The sequence below is a fragment of the Diadema antillarum genome, unplaced genomic scaffold (assembly GCF_040938485.1).
Source record: "Diadema antillarum isolate AM-2024a unplaced genomic scaffold, OU_Dant_1.0 scf00000226, whole genome shotgun sequence".
NCBI classification, from domain to species: Eukaryota; Metazoa; Echinodermata; class Echinoidea; order Diadematoida; family Diadematidae; genus Diadema; species Diadema antillarum.
In genome coordinates, this window is record NW_027271115.1 from 2218984 (window position 1) to 2233874 (window position 14891).

A 14891-nucleotide genomic window follows, 5' to 3' on the forward strand; every position below is an offset into this window, starting at 1 on the left:
TGTTCAATAATAATCTACACTAAAATATACTGCTACCTTAAACAAGTGGGACTGTTTCACGTCGATAAAACGCGCAAAAACAAGCATCAAATTGCACTATTTGCAACATCAAAATGCAAAAAGTTTTCACCGTGGGAGGGGGGACACCCCCCTCCCACACCCTCCCCTCCCCCTCGCTCGCTCCGCTCGCTCGGGTTCAGTCGCGTTCATGATTCAGTGAAAAGAATTGATACAAGAAGTGTATTTAAATTATACAATTTTACAGGCAAATTGTTCAATAATAATCGACATCAAAATAAACTGCTACCTTAAACAAGTGGGACTGTTTCATGTCGATAAAACGCGCAAAAACATGCATCAAATTGCACCATTTACAACATCAAAATGCAAAAAGTTCTTACCGTGGGAGGGGGGACACCCCCCTCCCACACCCTCCCCCCCTCGCTCGCTACGCTCGCTCGGGCTCGGTCGCTTCGCTCCCTCGCAGACTAACCGCCCCCCCTAAAATGATATCCTGGCTACGCCGTTGCTGCTCAAGAACCACAATAAATTCCACAAATCTATACATGGAGCTGTTGATTTATGTACTACATGATGTGAAATTATGACAATCATCTGGAATTCCCCTCTAATCTAGTATATTTTTTTGAATATTCATGTTGTCACTTCAATTTCTGCCAAAGAATTAGGAAATGGATCTTTCTATGGAGGACCTGAGTTTTCCACCACCTTGCGAATATGAGGTTATACTTTTGTTTCTTTGAGAGATAACATCGATCCGATAGCTACCTTAAAGAGGCCTTCTTCCGTAGATACTGGAGTTGTGCTTTTCTGCCAGACTGATGACAGTAGCACTCTTAAATCAAGTGATCAAGGACTCACAATCATCAAGGATGCTGCTTGTGCGAGAAGAAAACTAAAGGGTTCCAAGAACATGGTTGCTATCAGTCGTCTTTACAAGAATAAACTTATATTCGATTCAAGAGATGCATCACACAAGCAGGGATGCCAAGTTAAAAAATTTCTTATGAGTGAGATTTTCGTGACTCGGCATCTCGGCGAGCGAATGTGCGCGCAAGCGAGGGTGTGGGAGGGGTCCCCTCCCCCGAGGCCTCCCACGGAAGGGAGCTTTTTCAAATTTTAGCTCTTAACGGTTCGATCAGGTGCATACGCCAAGAAGTGACTATTTTTTATTCATTTTGAAAGACAAAAGGAAAATATACCTTCAATTGTAACTATCACTTTTATCCTTTGAGCTATGCCCCTTATTATGGGCCCAAATTGCAGACTTTGCCCGATGCGTGAGAAAAATGGGTGTCATGCGAGAGATCGTGAGACAACCCCTAAATGCTTGAGTCTCACTCAGAATGCGTGAGACTTGGTAGCTCTGCACAAGCTCGTTTGGAGCAAAATATGTTCCGCCATTTTACCGACCAAAGTAAACTGAGCGCTCGCGGAAGCAGTTCAATGACAATTACTAGTACATGTATACTCCTGCCACTGCGAGATGTGTATAGATCAAAAGTGTCATTGGTAAACCACGCGTGTGTACGCTATTGAATCTGCGTGTATTGTCTATGCGGTTCCACTCGTATTGTTCCGCTTGGATGCTGTCCTGCGGGACCTTCACTAATCGTCCCCGCCCCACGCTAGCATACAAAAGAAGAAAACGCTTTTGTCCTTCATGCACGTGCACAGTGAACGGAAAGTAGACCTGCAAACTATGCCGCTTGGTACCACACGTATAGTTCCGAGTTTGTTTTGGTGTGATCGTCGTCTCCTAGTTCGAAGCGAAATGAAAATTAAAGTACAAATCTAGTATTTCGGAATTTCGGACAAGCAGTTAAAGATGAACATTATTTTGCTTAGTTCAGTTTAAGAATTGTAGGCACCGTTAGCATGCAGGTGCGAAGAGAGCTGTCTTGAGCAACGACATGCAAATAATAGTGCAAGTACAAGCAACGTTGGTTTTGACCCAAAACCGATTTGCTTCAAACTTACGAAAATGACTGAAAATAAACCTATCTAGCATGTTATTTGATTTTTGCACAAACTGGCTGTATATGTTTTAATACATCTCCATAGATACGAAAATACATAATAGCGTCTGACTCTCTGTATGATGACGATGTGCGTGTGAAAAGCAGTCAAACTAAGTACAGCCGTACTAGTATTTTTTTTTTTTTGTGCTTGCGGTTTTTTCTTTTAGAGTTTCTCTTCAGCTGCTCTTCATACTGTATCTCTTTTCGCGTGTCTTCTCTCTTGTTGTGTCCCCTCTTCTTTTCACTATACATTTTGAAGAAAAGTAGTTGCTTTCTTTTCACGCATAGTGCATGTCTTCGTATCCGTATAATCTGTCATTTTGCTGCCGCATTTGGAAGGAAGTTTTGGTTCTTGTAGCTTTCAGGCTGTAAATAGCGTGTTGTTAACCTTGGATATGGGAACAGCAAATGTCTAGAACTACATGTACTCTCGAATTGGCGACCAGAATCATTGCAAGCGTCAAAAATATAATTCTTCTGTTGGCCAAAAAACAATCAAACAAACAAAAAACAAACAAACAAACAATCAAAAAAAAACCATCGACATTCGATTGGTGCATCGCAGTAATTCTATGCTCAACCACTCGAAATGATCAATTCATCATTTCATGACAAAAGTCGAACCGCATGTCCAACGAAAATTACAAAGTAGTATCGTTTATCGCCAAGCGATGGTGCAGACACGGTCATGTTGGAGAGAGTAGCGTGCCTACAGCACAGACTCGATACAGTTGAACAGAGTTCGATCAGTAAGTCGTAGACAGCTGAAATCAAATTCGCAAACGGGTTTTCTTGTTTGATTTTAATTGCAACAGTTTAGGAAGCTCGAAACCTAAAATTTGGTAGGTTTTCAAAGATTCATCGGTCAGTGAGATACAGAATTAAAGTAATAAATTTATGTGCCCCGTGAAATACGACAGATTAGGCTATGTGCCCTCGATCTGTGAGAGTGTCTCACGTTTATTTTTATATACGTTTTATGTTATTTGTTGAGCTTTGCTTATCGTTTTATTCCTACCTCTTATCATAGAAACATGACGATGGTCAACCTTTTGATTTTGCGATACATCTACATGCTTCGATGTGTTTGTTTTTTATTTTTTCATTTGCTTGTTTATTTTCCCCGAATTGCAGGTGAAGGGGAGAATGTTCAAACTCAAGCTATTGAGTGGATTCTCGCAATCAAGATGAGATCATTTCAGTGTATCTATTCAGAAATGACAATACATTGTAGGTTAAAAACATCAATTGTTATCAATTTCTCACCATTTATAAGAAGGAAATACATAAGCGTTCCCGTTTTGGCGGTCATTTTGGCGGCCATCTTGACTATCTCGAGGTGCATCATCCAGATTCGGATTCTGCACCCTAGAAATAGGGTAAAACCATCAATTGTTTTCTATTTCTCACCATTTAAAAGCTAATACATATTAAATTTCCCGTTTTAATTGGCGGCCATTTTGGCGGCCATATTGGCGGCCACTTGCTTGAATATCTCAATACCGTCAAGGATGCAAGGTTTGCATCATCCAGACTCGGATTCAGCACCCTCCAGAGATAGGGAGAACCATCAATTGTTTTCAATTTCTCAAGATATAGAAGGAAATACATGGGAATTTCCGGTTTTAATTGGCGGCCATCTTGAATATCTCAAAAACTTCATGGATGCTTGAGTTTCATCATCCAGATTCTGATTCAGCACCTTCCAAATAGGGTAGAATCATCAATTATTTTCAATTTCACACCATTTAGAAGGAAATACGTGGGAATTTTCGGTTTTTGCGGCCATTTTTGCGGCCATCTTGAATATCTCAAAATCCTCAATGATGCAAGAGTTGCATCATCCAGATTCGGATTCAGCACCCTCGAAATAGGGTAAAACCATCAATTGCTATCAATTTCTCACCATTTATAAGAAGGAAATATATAAGAGTTTCCGTTTTGGCGGCCATTTTGGCGGCCATCTTGACTATCTCGAGGTGCATCATCAAGATTCGTATTCTGCACCCTAGAAATAGGGTAAAACCATCAATTGTTTTCAATTTATCACCATTTAGAAGGAAATACGTGGGAATTTCCAGTTCGGGCGGCCATTTTGGCGGCCATCTAGAATATCTCAAAACTCTCAAGGATGCAAGAGTTGCATCATCCAGATTCGGATTCAGCACCCCCGAAATAGGGTAAAACCATCAAAAAACACTGGATGGACGGCAAAGTAAGTTTAGGCCCAAAAAGTGGCTTTGGCACTCAAACTAATAGATAAGAAACGTATCATTTAATTGCAATGAACATAATTTTACAAATTTGATGGCAAGAATTTGAAATTGAGCGGAAAATATTATAATAAATCAGGGTGCATGAGGCTGAAGATATCAAAACAGCTACAAAGCTGTTGTCATAATGTGACATCAGAAAGATGAGAGCACTATACATCATCTACAGAGTTTGAAAATCACCAAGAAATCACGATATTTACTCACCTTCGAAAATGTTCCGCCAAGACGGGTCTGAGAGGATGTGTTCATTGTTGGCAGCAATCTTAACAGGAACCTAATACGGTATACTAGTATAAATCTACTGCTCTGAAGACTCTTTTAATAGGGGCAAGCTCTCAGCTGACGTTTAGCCTTGATAAGACTAAAACAGAACCAGTATCTCAAATTGATCCAATCAATGTTAACGATACACTGCCCGTTGTTCTGTGATCATCTGACGCTCGCCCCGCTTTACTGCCCAGTCCCGCAGCTCTCTCCAATGCTGTAACAGGAACACAACGCAGTGGGGAAAAATGTCATAATTATGGTAAAATATCGGCGTTCACACCTTGGGGAATGCTCGTTACTCTAGGTGATACACTGCGAGGTTATAATGAGCGCCGGATTGTTTGCACTTATCATTGACAAAAGAGTTGGCTGAATTCTAAATCAGTGGCGGGTTCAGGAGAAAGGGGCGTATCCGGCACCCCATTTACTAGTTTATGTTTGGTTTGTTTGTTTGTGTGTTTTTTTTTTTATTAAAAAAAGAAAACTTAAGAGAAAAAAAGGGAAAAGGGGCGCCTTTGATGTATTGCACCAGAATATTGCGCTGAAAAGCCTTTTTCTTTTCTTTTCCTTGTCTGCCGATGAAACTCGAAAAAAGTGGAAAAAAAACCCAGAAGTTGCTCCAGAAAAGTTTTTCTTTTTAGCCCCTCTCCCCACCCCTTTACATAAATCTGGACCCGCCACAGAAAGTACTAACGTATACTTATGTTCAGAAGTCTCCGCCTTTTTTTTTTCTTTAAAAAAAAATCGAGTGAAAACATTTACTATTAAAGGAGTGAATACAAAAAAGAAGAAGTGAATTTTGAGTGAATTTTGAGTGAAAATTTTCTTTTTGATTTGATTTTGATTTGATTTGATTTTATTGGTTCCTGCATTATATCATTGCTCATGCAGATACATGCACATATATATCATATACATTGATGGTACCGTACGTACAAATGGATATACATAAACATTAGTTGCTAACAAAGTAAGTTTCTTCTTTACCTATACAGCAATACAGTTTCTTCATTGCCTTTACAATGTACAAAAGAACATATCAGCGATGCAATGAATAACGCAGAAGGGCTACAGCTTAAGCAATGCTTGATTTGCATGCAGCCCTCGTACATAATACATAATATATAGGAAAATAGGGGAGGGATGACTTGCATAGAGATAGGATAGGAGAAAGGAGAGGGGAGAGGTCTGTCTGCTTTCGCAAATACACAAAATTAGATCACCTGGATTACTGAATAGTAAAGTATTTTCTTACCGAGGTACAGGTGAACAGTTACAGGTCATGGTCGGTTACATAACATTACGCAAGAAATTCACTCGTTTTAATGTGACCTCAGGGATCAGTCCAAATCTTCGTGTGATCCTTGAGGTCACTCCACATTTCAGAAAATGGCGGCCATTTTGGACGCCATCTTGGATTTCGGTACTTACGTGCACCAACATCTCTTGATATGTATTTTATTGAATTCTTCATGCTTCAAAACATATATTTAGACATTTAAATTTTGTATTTGGGTTCTCTGGTTGAAATGTTCTAAGAATTTTTGGAAATGGCGGCCATTTTGGACGCCATCTTGGTTTCCCAGGTCGAAAAACTAGTTGGCAACTGGTACTGGTACCAATTGATTCCAGTTCAGGCAACTGGCACGACTGGTTGCAATATGGAAATTGGAATGAGTGACTAGAAATCAACTGGTATCAACTAGTATTCATTCAACTGGTATCAACTGGTATTCGTCCAACTGGAATCAACTGGTACCAGTTGTCAACTGGTATCAACTGGTATTCGTCCAACTGGAATCAGCTGGTACCAGTTGTCAACTGGTATCAACTGGAATCAACAGGGATCCAGTTGACAAAATTAATTTTGTGTTGAATTATTTGACGTATGGGTGTTTCGTAACATAATCCTACAGCTGGTCTTAAAGCCTATACCTACAACTACATTTAGGCTAAGCCTACATCTTAGACCTATTTAGTACCAGGGATATTTCATTCTATAGGGCTATATAGCTGTAATGATTTAAGACATGATTACCAGGTAGATTAAACTTTTATTATAAAAATATGAAAATACCTCATCAGAGGTACAAGTTGAAATTGTGAATATCGCGGCAATAATATTAGATAAATTTCTAATGCATTTCAGACATTTCTGAGTTTATTTAAATTTAAAAAAAAATAAATTCAACAATATTTTGTCATTTTCACGAAGACAATTTGAATAGCTTATGAATATTCACGAGCAAAAGAACCAGTAGAAAGCAATAGAAACCAACTGGTATCAGCTGGTATTAGAATTTCAGTGATTTAGTGGGTTTTAATCTGGAATGATGTTGTAAGCGAGTCCAGTCAGTTACATGGGTATCAAATTTGTGTCAACTAATTTGCGCAAAAACCGACACACACACAAGCACACACAAACACACACACAAACACGTCAAAATACAGTCTGTCAGTTAGTGTCAACTGATCTTAATTGGTTCCAGTTTCATTTAGTTGAAATCATTAAGAGTCCAAGTTCAATCATGTCAAATGTTTTGTTTAATTGTGTTTTGTTTATTTTTTAATATAATGTTTTAACTAAGTTTTGTAAACCTTTTAATTAAGTTTTAATTGATGAACTAATCGAATTAAAAAAAAAGTAGACTTCAGCTTGTGTCAACTGGTACACAATGAGATATGAACTGGTATCAACTGGTACCAGTAGACTTGTACTGGTTTCAACTGGTAAGCAGTGCAACTTCAACCGGTATAAAACTGGTACCATTAAGACTTCAACTGGTACCAGCAGACTTGTGCTGGTTTCAACTGGTAAGCAGTGCAACTTCAACTGGTATAAACTGGTACCAGTAAGACTTCAGCTGGTACCAGTAGACTTGTACTGGTTTCAACTGGTAAGCAGTGCAACTTCAAATGGTAACTGGTACCAGTAAGACTTCAACTGGTACCAGTAGACTTGCACTGGTTTCAACTGGTAAGCAGTGCAACTTCAAATGGTATAAACTGGTACCAGTATGATTAAACTGGTATCAACTGGTACCAGTACATCTTCAACTGGTATCAACTGGTTTCAGTTAGAATTGCTTATTTTGTTACTGGAAATTTGGAGTTGCCTTCTGTTTTCAACTGGTACCAGTTGAAACCAGTTAAGACCAGTTAAAAATGCTTCCTGGTTTCTACTAGTTTCTACTGGTTTTTCGACCTAGGTTGCGGAAAACGCTCAAGGAGGATTTATGAGGACTTTTAATATGTTATTCTAGACATTTTTCTGGACCTATCCTGAAAAAAAAAAATCAGCTTGTTACCAAAAATGTCCAGGTTTAGGCATTTTTTTTTTGACCTATGCTCTTGGACTATCTTTAAAGTTATTGGAGTTGAAACTGAAGTTTGTGGACAGGGTTTTTGAGAAATGAGAAGAGGGTTCTATGAGAAACAACTAATTACACTATTCCACTAAAAAGGGTTCGAGAAAAACTGCTGAAAACACAAGTTCCTGTTTGTTTTATGATCCCAAACTTAAATATATTATAGAAAAATACTTACTCTTTCAGAAAATATGAAAAACTAAAGATTGGTTAGGTCGACCCATTCACCTATTTTCAGTCCTCACACAAAATCTTTGTGTGCGACTTTTTGTTCGTTTTGTGGTGCACGGTTAGGTATATGACGTAATCTCTCACGAAATTACGATATAAAATAGCATATTTGCCGGCCATTTGGGATTTTTGCATTTTGCCGAAAATGCTCATCCAACGCACGGTTACGCGAGTGGCATCAATCAGCTTTGGAATCAGCACCTTCGAATTGACAAGACAACCTTGAAAAAAAAATTGTATGTATCGAAAAACAAGGTTAGGTGCCTTCTAGCCTGGACTATACAAGCTTTCCAACCAGATTCAAGACTTCGTCGCATACGCAACTTCTTACAGTACACCCCAACTGGGTACTGAACTACGAGAATAGTCTAAGCAATTTGACAGACCTGACAAACACTCGTAGTTTCCTCGTAAAGCCACATCTAACGATGCTAATCCAAATAACCAAAAAAAGTGACACACTAATCTGATAGAATGACATTTCATAAAGGAAACGATAATACGTACCCTTCCTTTGCAGCAATCAATGCTGCAGCCCTGGTATTCAGCTTGCGAGGAGACCAGTTCAAGTGCGCAAAACATACTCATGTCATCGCTTTGCGAGTCGCATTTCAATAAACAACCACTGCTAACACAGCCCCATTACGCATGCAATGTCACACACAATAGAATACCGCTTCGAACGAACGACACCGTCATGTTCGCTACCCTGTGTACACATCTTAGTCCAGGCTAGGCTCCATAGAAAGTGCACCTAACCTTGTTTTTTGATATATACAATGTTTTTTGATGGTTTCTTGTCAATTCGAGGGTGCTGATTCCAAATCCGATTGATGCCACTCGCGTAACCTTGAGCATTTTCGGCAAAACGCAAAAATCCAAAATGGCCGCCAGATATGCTAATTTGGCCATGATAATCCCAGTTATGTCAATTTTATGACAAATTATTCCATCAAATTTTTTAAAATTTTTGTTCCTAGAGTAATTCTACTTGCACATGCAAGAAATTTTTCATTTGAAGAGGTACATTTAGTATTTTAAGCTTATTTTCAATTCAAAATGGCCGCCACTCCTATACTCATGTACTATATGAATGGGAAGACGAATTTTCAGTCACATACCTACGCTTTTATCAAGTTTTGCATGTGCAATGCAAATCTGATGAGTGCCACTACCAAAACAAGCAAACAAACAAGCAAACAAACAGAAAGTTTATTGTTTTTAGGCTTATTATTATTCTTCTTAATACAAAACTTCAAAATAGATGCCACTCATATACCCCTGCACAATATGAACGGCAGAGCGTGTGAAATAAACACATTTTCTTTTTTTTCCTGTCACTCAGGTACACTGTTTACCAATTTGTGTGCTGATCATAAATCAGAAGGTTGTTACTAACAAAGGCTGCTTTATTTTTTGATGCAAATATCCAAATTTGCTACCTCAATCAGAATTTTTCTCTGGGTATTTGGAAAAATCCACCAAAACTTGAATTGACGCCAACATCAAGATCGTTTATCAGGAATTATTAGATATTAAAATTTGACACTTACTTCCCTTGAGATGTTCAACATCAAAATATTCATTCTGATTTACTGAATTAAAAGACTGAATCCTTGATGATGACACAAATGAAATTTCCAATTAACTGTCCTGTTCTACATTATCTAAAAGCGATATTATACAAACTTTTCAGTCCCCTCATCCGAGAAAGAACATGAGGCAGGGGAAAGTGGAAAAAGGGACCACCTCACTTCCTGTTGTCAAATCTCTGAAATGAAAACAATGCCCCAAAGTTTTAATGTTAACCCAGATGAATTATATATGGTAGATGAATTTTACCACCGTTTTTTTCGGAGTGAATGTGTTTGAGTATAGGCCTATGATGTCGAGGGAGACTCTGAGATCTGTACAGTGCTGCCTCATTCTGAAAGCAGTGTTATAACAACTTCACACTGCTTGTCTTTAATCTTCAGCATTTGCAGATTCAGGATTGCTCTCGGTAACCAGACGAGCTGTGTTAGGACTCTGAATGATGGCCTCCTTAATGGTGGCTGTAAACTAACTCCACTAGAGGTCTTTTTAACATATATGTGGTGACATTACATTCACTTCACGGAGGAAGTTTGCAGATGATCTTGCCTTTACGTCTCATAGAAAGTCCTTGGATGACATGAGCCGAGTACTGACCCATCTCAAGACAATAGTGGAGTACTTCATCTTCTGGAGACTTTGCCCCAACCTTTATTAGATTATCATCAGACCCATGCCTTCCATCTTAGTAACCATCTTGCCAACGCTATGTTTAAGGTAGCACTCTGTGGCAAGCCTTCCAAGCATAGGCTAAGGAAGTCCACCCTCCTTCACTGGCACTCGATCACTCTCCCTCACACTGGAAGGAAAGGATGGCAAGTGTCACCAGTGCCGTCAACGCATACCCTGACCTTCCAAACACGATAGCATGGGGGGGGGGGGGGGCATTTCATGAAGCGTTTTGTCTGACAAATTTGTCTGACAAATTTGCTCTCAGCCAATCAGATGCAAGGATTTAATAGCTTATAATAGTTTGTCAAAAAGAAAAGATCTGACAAAACACTTCATGAAATGCCCCCTTGAACAACCTGCACTGTAAAAACATCGGTGTTAGATTTAACACCACGGGTGTTAAATCTAACACCGACCAAACTTCAATAGAGGACCACACCCACAGGTGTAGAAAATGCACTGTGATGGTGTTGAAAAGTGTTCACCTGACACTTCGTGGTGTTAATTTGACACTGTACCTGGTGTTATTTTGACACGGTACTGGTGTTGATTCAAAAATGACACCACATGGTGTTGATTTGATATTTGTTGGTGTTAATATCAATGGTTTAACACCCGTCCAGCTTCAATAAGAGACCACATCAGCTGGTGTTACTTTGGTGTAAATTTATTTTCACATTTTTTCAAAAATCTAGTATTTTAATGTAAAATTCATGATCGTCTTGTTTAAATCAAAAATCAACAAGAAGTGCAGTTACTAGGAAACTCTTCAAAAAACAGTTTAGAATTTGGAAATGACACCCGGAGGTGTTAATTTAACACCATAAATGAGCACCGAAAATTTAACACCAACTCGGTGTTCACTATTTAACACCGGACTATTTGCAGTGTGCCATCAATGCGCCTGAAATCCCACAAGCCTAGATTTCCCTACTGCAACTTGAAAGCTTTGACCCCAAAACAGGTTGGTACAGATGCTGGTCTGATGTCATCTCTGATACCACCCAAGTTACCTACAACACTGTCTCTGGCCTGGCAACAAAGCCACAGGACTTCAACGGGTGGTGATCAAGCAAGTCTTCATGTCTTCACCCTGTTTCTATAGCAAATAATCACCCTCTGACCCCTAAGGAAGTGCTGAACATCACCAGATGTGGTTGCAATTAAAACAATTGCAGGACTAATATGCATCTTTAGCCTGAGAATTCTGCAAATTTAGGGCTGATGTCACCTGCTGCTAAACATACAATCAAAGGGTTCTTTAAAGATAATAAATATGACAGTTTTAGTTTTAAGCCAAGACTGAATGAGATCATTATGTCAAAGTGTATATTATCAACACCTGGGAACTGTGATAGAACTGAAAGAGGTATCTTACATTGCTCGTTGGTTGATGTTTAATGAACAGTTTGTACGGTATTGCATTAGGACAGTTTCGTTTATGCCTTCAACAGATTTTGTTGTTGTTTTGATTCAAGAAGAAAATCAGGTTTGCTCGATAATATCAAGGCGGCATTTCTAAATTAAATCATATCAAAGTGATGGAGGTTATGATCCATTTCGAACTCGCCTCAGGACTGCTCCCCCCCCCCCCCCCGCCCCAACTCCTTGCTGGAAAAAAAAATCTACAATGTAAAGGGGTTTTAGTTGTGTCATTAATGTCCGATGTGTTTTTGTCTGCAACCATGTATCTCTGCACTTACTGTATAGGATTTTTCTGTACTTTGTTAACACGGTTTTAGGGGAATGCATAATACAAGCTTTGCTTTCTAGCTTCCCCTCCATTTTCAACATTATTTGATAAATACCATGTATCTAGGCTCCTTAATATATTGTGCTGAGTATTACATTTGTATATTCAGCCGGCATGTAGAATATGATGGTATATTGATTCCTTGCGAGACGTTCAGTGAACTTATATTGTTGAGACTTTTGTTGAGACAAAATGAAATATATAAGAAATTGTGTTCAAGATCGTAAGGTTTATGAATATCAAATGCTCATATATGTAGGCCCCCTATATATTGTAAGTGACACCCAACATATTGCACATGCAACACTTTATGATAGCGTAGGTACGGGACTGGAAATACAGTAAATTTGTTCTATATTTCCATGAATATGTTTTGCCATTCATATAGTACATAAGCATAGGAATGGCGGCCATTTTGAATAAAAAAATTAGCTTTAAATGCTAAATGAACCTATATGAAATGAAAATTCGCTTGCAAATGCAGATGGAGTAACTCTAGGAACAGAAATGTACAAAGTTTGGTGGAATAATTGGTCATATAATGCACATTATTGTTTTTATCATGGATGAATTAGCATATCTGGCGGCCATTTTGGATTTTTGCATTTTGCCGAAAATGCTCAAGGTTACGCGAGTGGCATCAATCGGATTTGGAATCAGCACCCTCAAATTGACAAGAAACCATCAAAAAACATTGTATATATCAAAAAACAAGGTTGGGTGCCTTCTAGCCTGGACTATCTCACATATTTTTTGCGCTCTCACAAAAAAGTACAATGCGTATACCACAGTAACATTATTATGATAATGAACCATGGCAGGAATGCCAAGTTCAAAAAAATTTTATGAGTGAGATTTTCATGACTCGGCATCTCGGCATGCGAATGTGCGCGCGAGCGAGGGTGTGGGAGGGGTCCCTCCCCGTGGCCTCCCACGGTAGGGAGCTTTTTAGACCGGGGGCCCAGAGCATTTATTCAGCTGAAAAGGGTCACACTTTTTCAGAGTTACCAAGTCTCACGCATTCTGCGTGAGACTCAAGCCTTTAGGGGCAATCTCACGATCTCACGCATGGCACCCATTTTTCTCACGCATCGGGCCAAGTCTGCAACTTGGGCCTATAATAATGAGTAGGCCTATAGCTCAAAAGATTGAAGTGATAGTTGCAAATGAAGGTATATTTCCCTTTTGTCTTTCAAAATAAGTAAAAAAAAAATAGTCACTTAAGTATGCACCTAGCTGATGAAATTGAAAAAGCTCCCTATCGTGGGACTCGGGCCACAGGGGGGAAAAACCCCTCCCACACCCTTGCTCGCGCGCATATTCGCATGCCGAGATGCCGAGTCATGAATATCTCACTCATAAAATTTTTTTTGAACTTGGCATCCCTGCTTTTTGATGGTCTCATCATCTATGTGGCCAAGGGTCAATAAAATGAATTGCTGGCAAGTCACATCCTGTACCGTAAGCCTAGGGGCCACAAAAAGGGACCCCGAAAAATTGATTTATTCAGCCGAAGGGGGAACGGACAAAAGTTGGTGGATATTGTTCCTTTGGGTGTACTTATCATGAAAACAGCAATGCCAGCTATTTTATCCTGTACAGGGCCCCAGACAGTAGCCCCAAAGGGCCCCACAAGTGTTATTCAGCTAAAAAGGGTCACGGCTAATTTCTTTTGTAATGGAAGTAGTTCCCATCAGAGATATCCAAAACACCAATGCCAGCTATTTCATCCTGTACGGGGTCCCAGACAGTAGCCCCAAAGGGCCCCACCCCCCCCCCCATAGGCCCTACGTACAAACACACACAAACATTGATTTTATTCAGTTGAAAAGAGTCACGGCTAATTTCTTTTGCAATGGAAGTATACCCATCAGAGATATCCAAAATACCAAAGCCAGTTATTTTATCCTGCACGGGGCCCCAGACAGTAGCCCCAAAGTGCCCCACCCCCTATAAGCCCTACGTAAAAAAACACACATACTCACACAATAGTTTCATTCAGCTGAAAAGGGTCACGGCTAATTTATTTTGCAATGGAAGTAGTACCCATCAGAGAAATCCAAAATACTAAAGCCAGTTATTTTATCCTGCACGGGGCCCCAGACAGTAGCCCCAAATTGCCCCCTTACCCCCTCCCCCCTCCCCCCCCCCCCCCACACACATTGATTTTATTCAGCTTATCGGAAGTATTACTCATCAGAGATATCCAAAGCACTAAAGCCAGTTATTCTATCCTGTACGGGGCCCCAGACAGTAGCCCCAAAGTTCACCCTACACACACACACACACACACACACACACATATTGGTTTCATTCAGCTGAAAAGGGTCACGGCTAATTTCTTTTGCAATGGAAGTACACCCATCGGATATCCAAAATACCAAAGTCAGATATTTTATCCTGCACGGGGCCCCAGACAGTAGCTCCAAAGTGCTTTGCTTTATTCTCTTTGTTGTTTGCATCTCTTCTTCTTCTTAAATATGCGCTCCTTCGTCTTCATTTTCGCGACAACGACAACGTCCTCCTTATCATCATCAGTTTTGCTGTTCTGGCAAACATTTTCCGGCGTATCGGCTACGTTCGATTTTAGAGCGGCGAGAGCGGAAGCCATGCGAAATTGAGTCTGGGAAAGCGTAGGAACAGCGTAGCTAAAGCGGCCAACAGCGTTATCGAAGCAGGAATGAAGCGT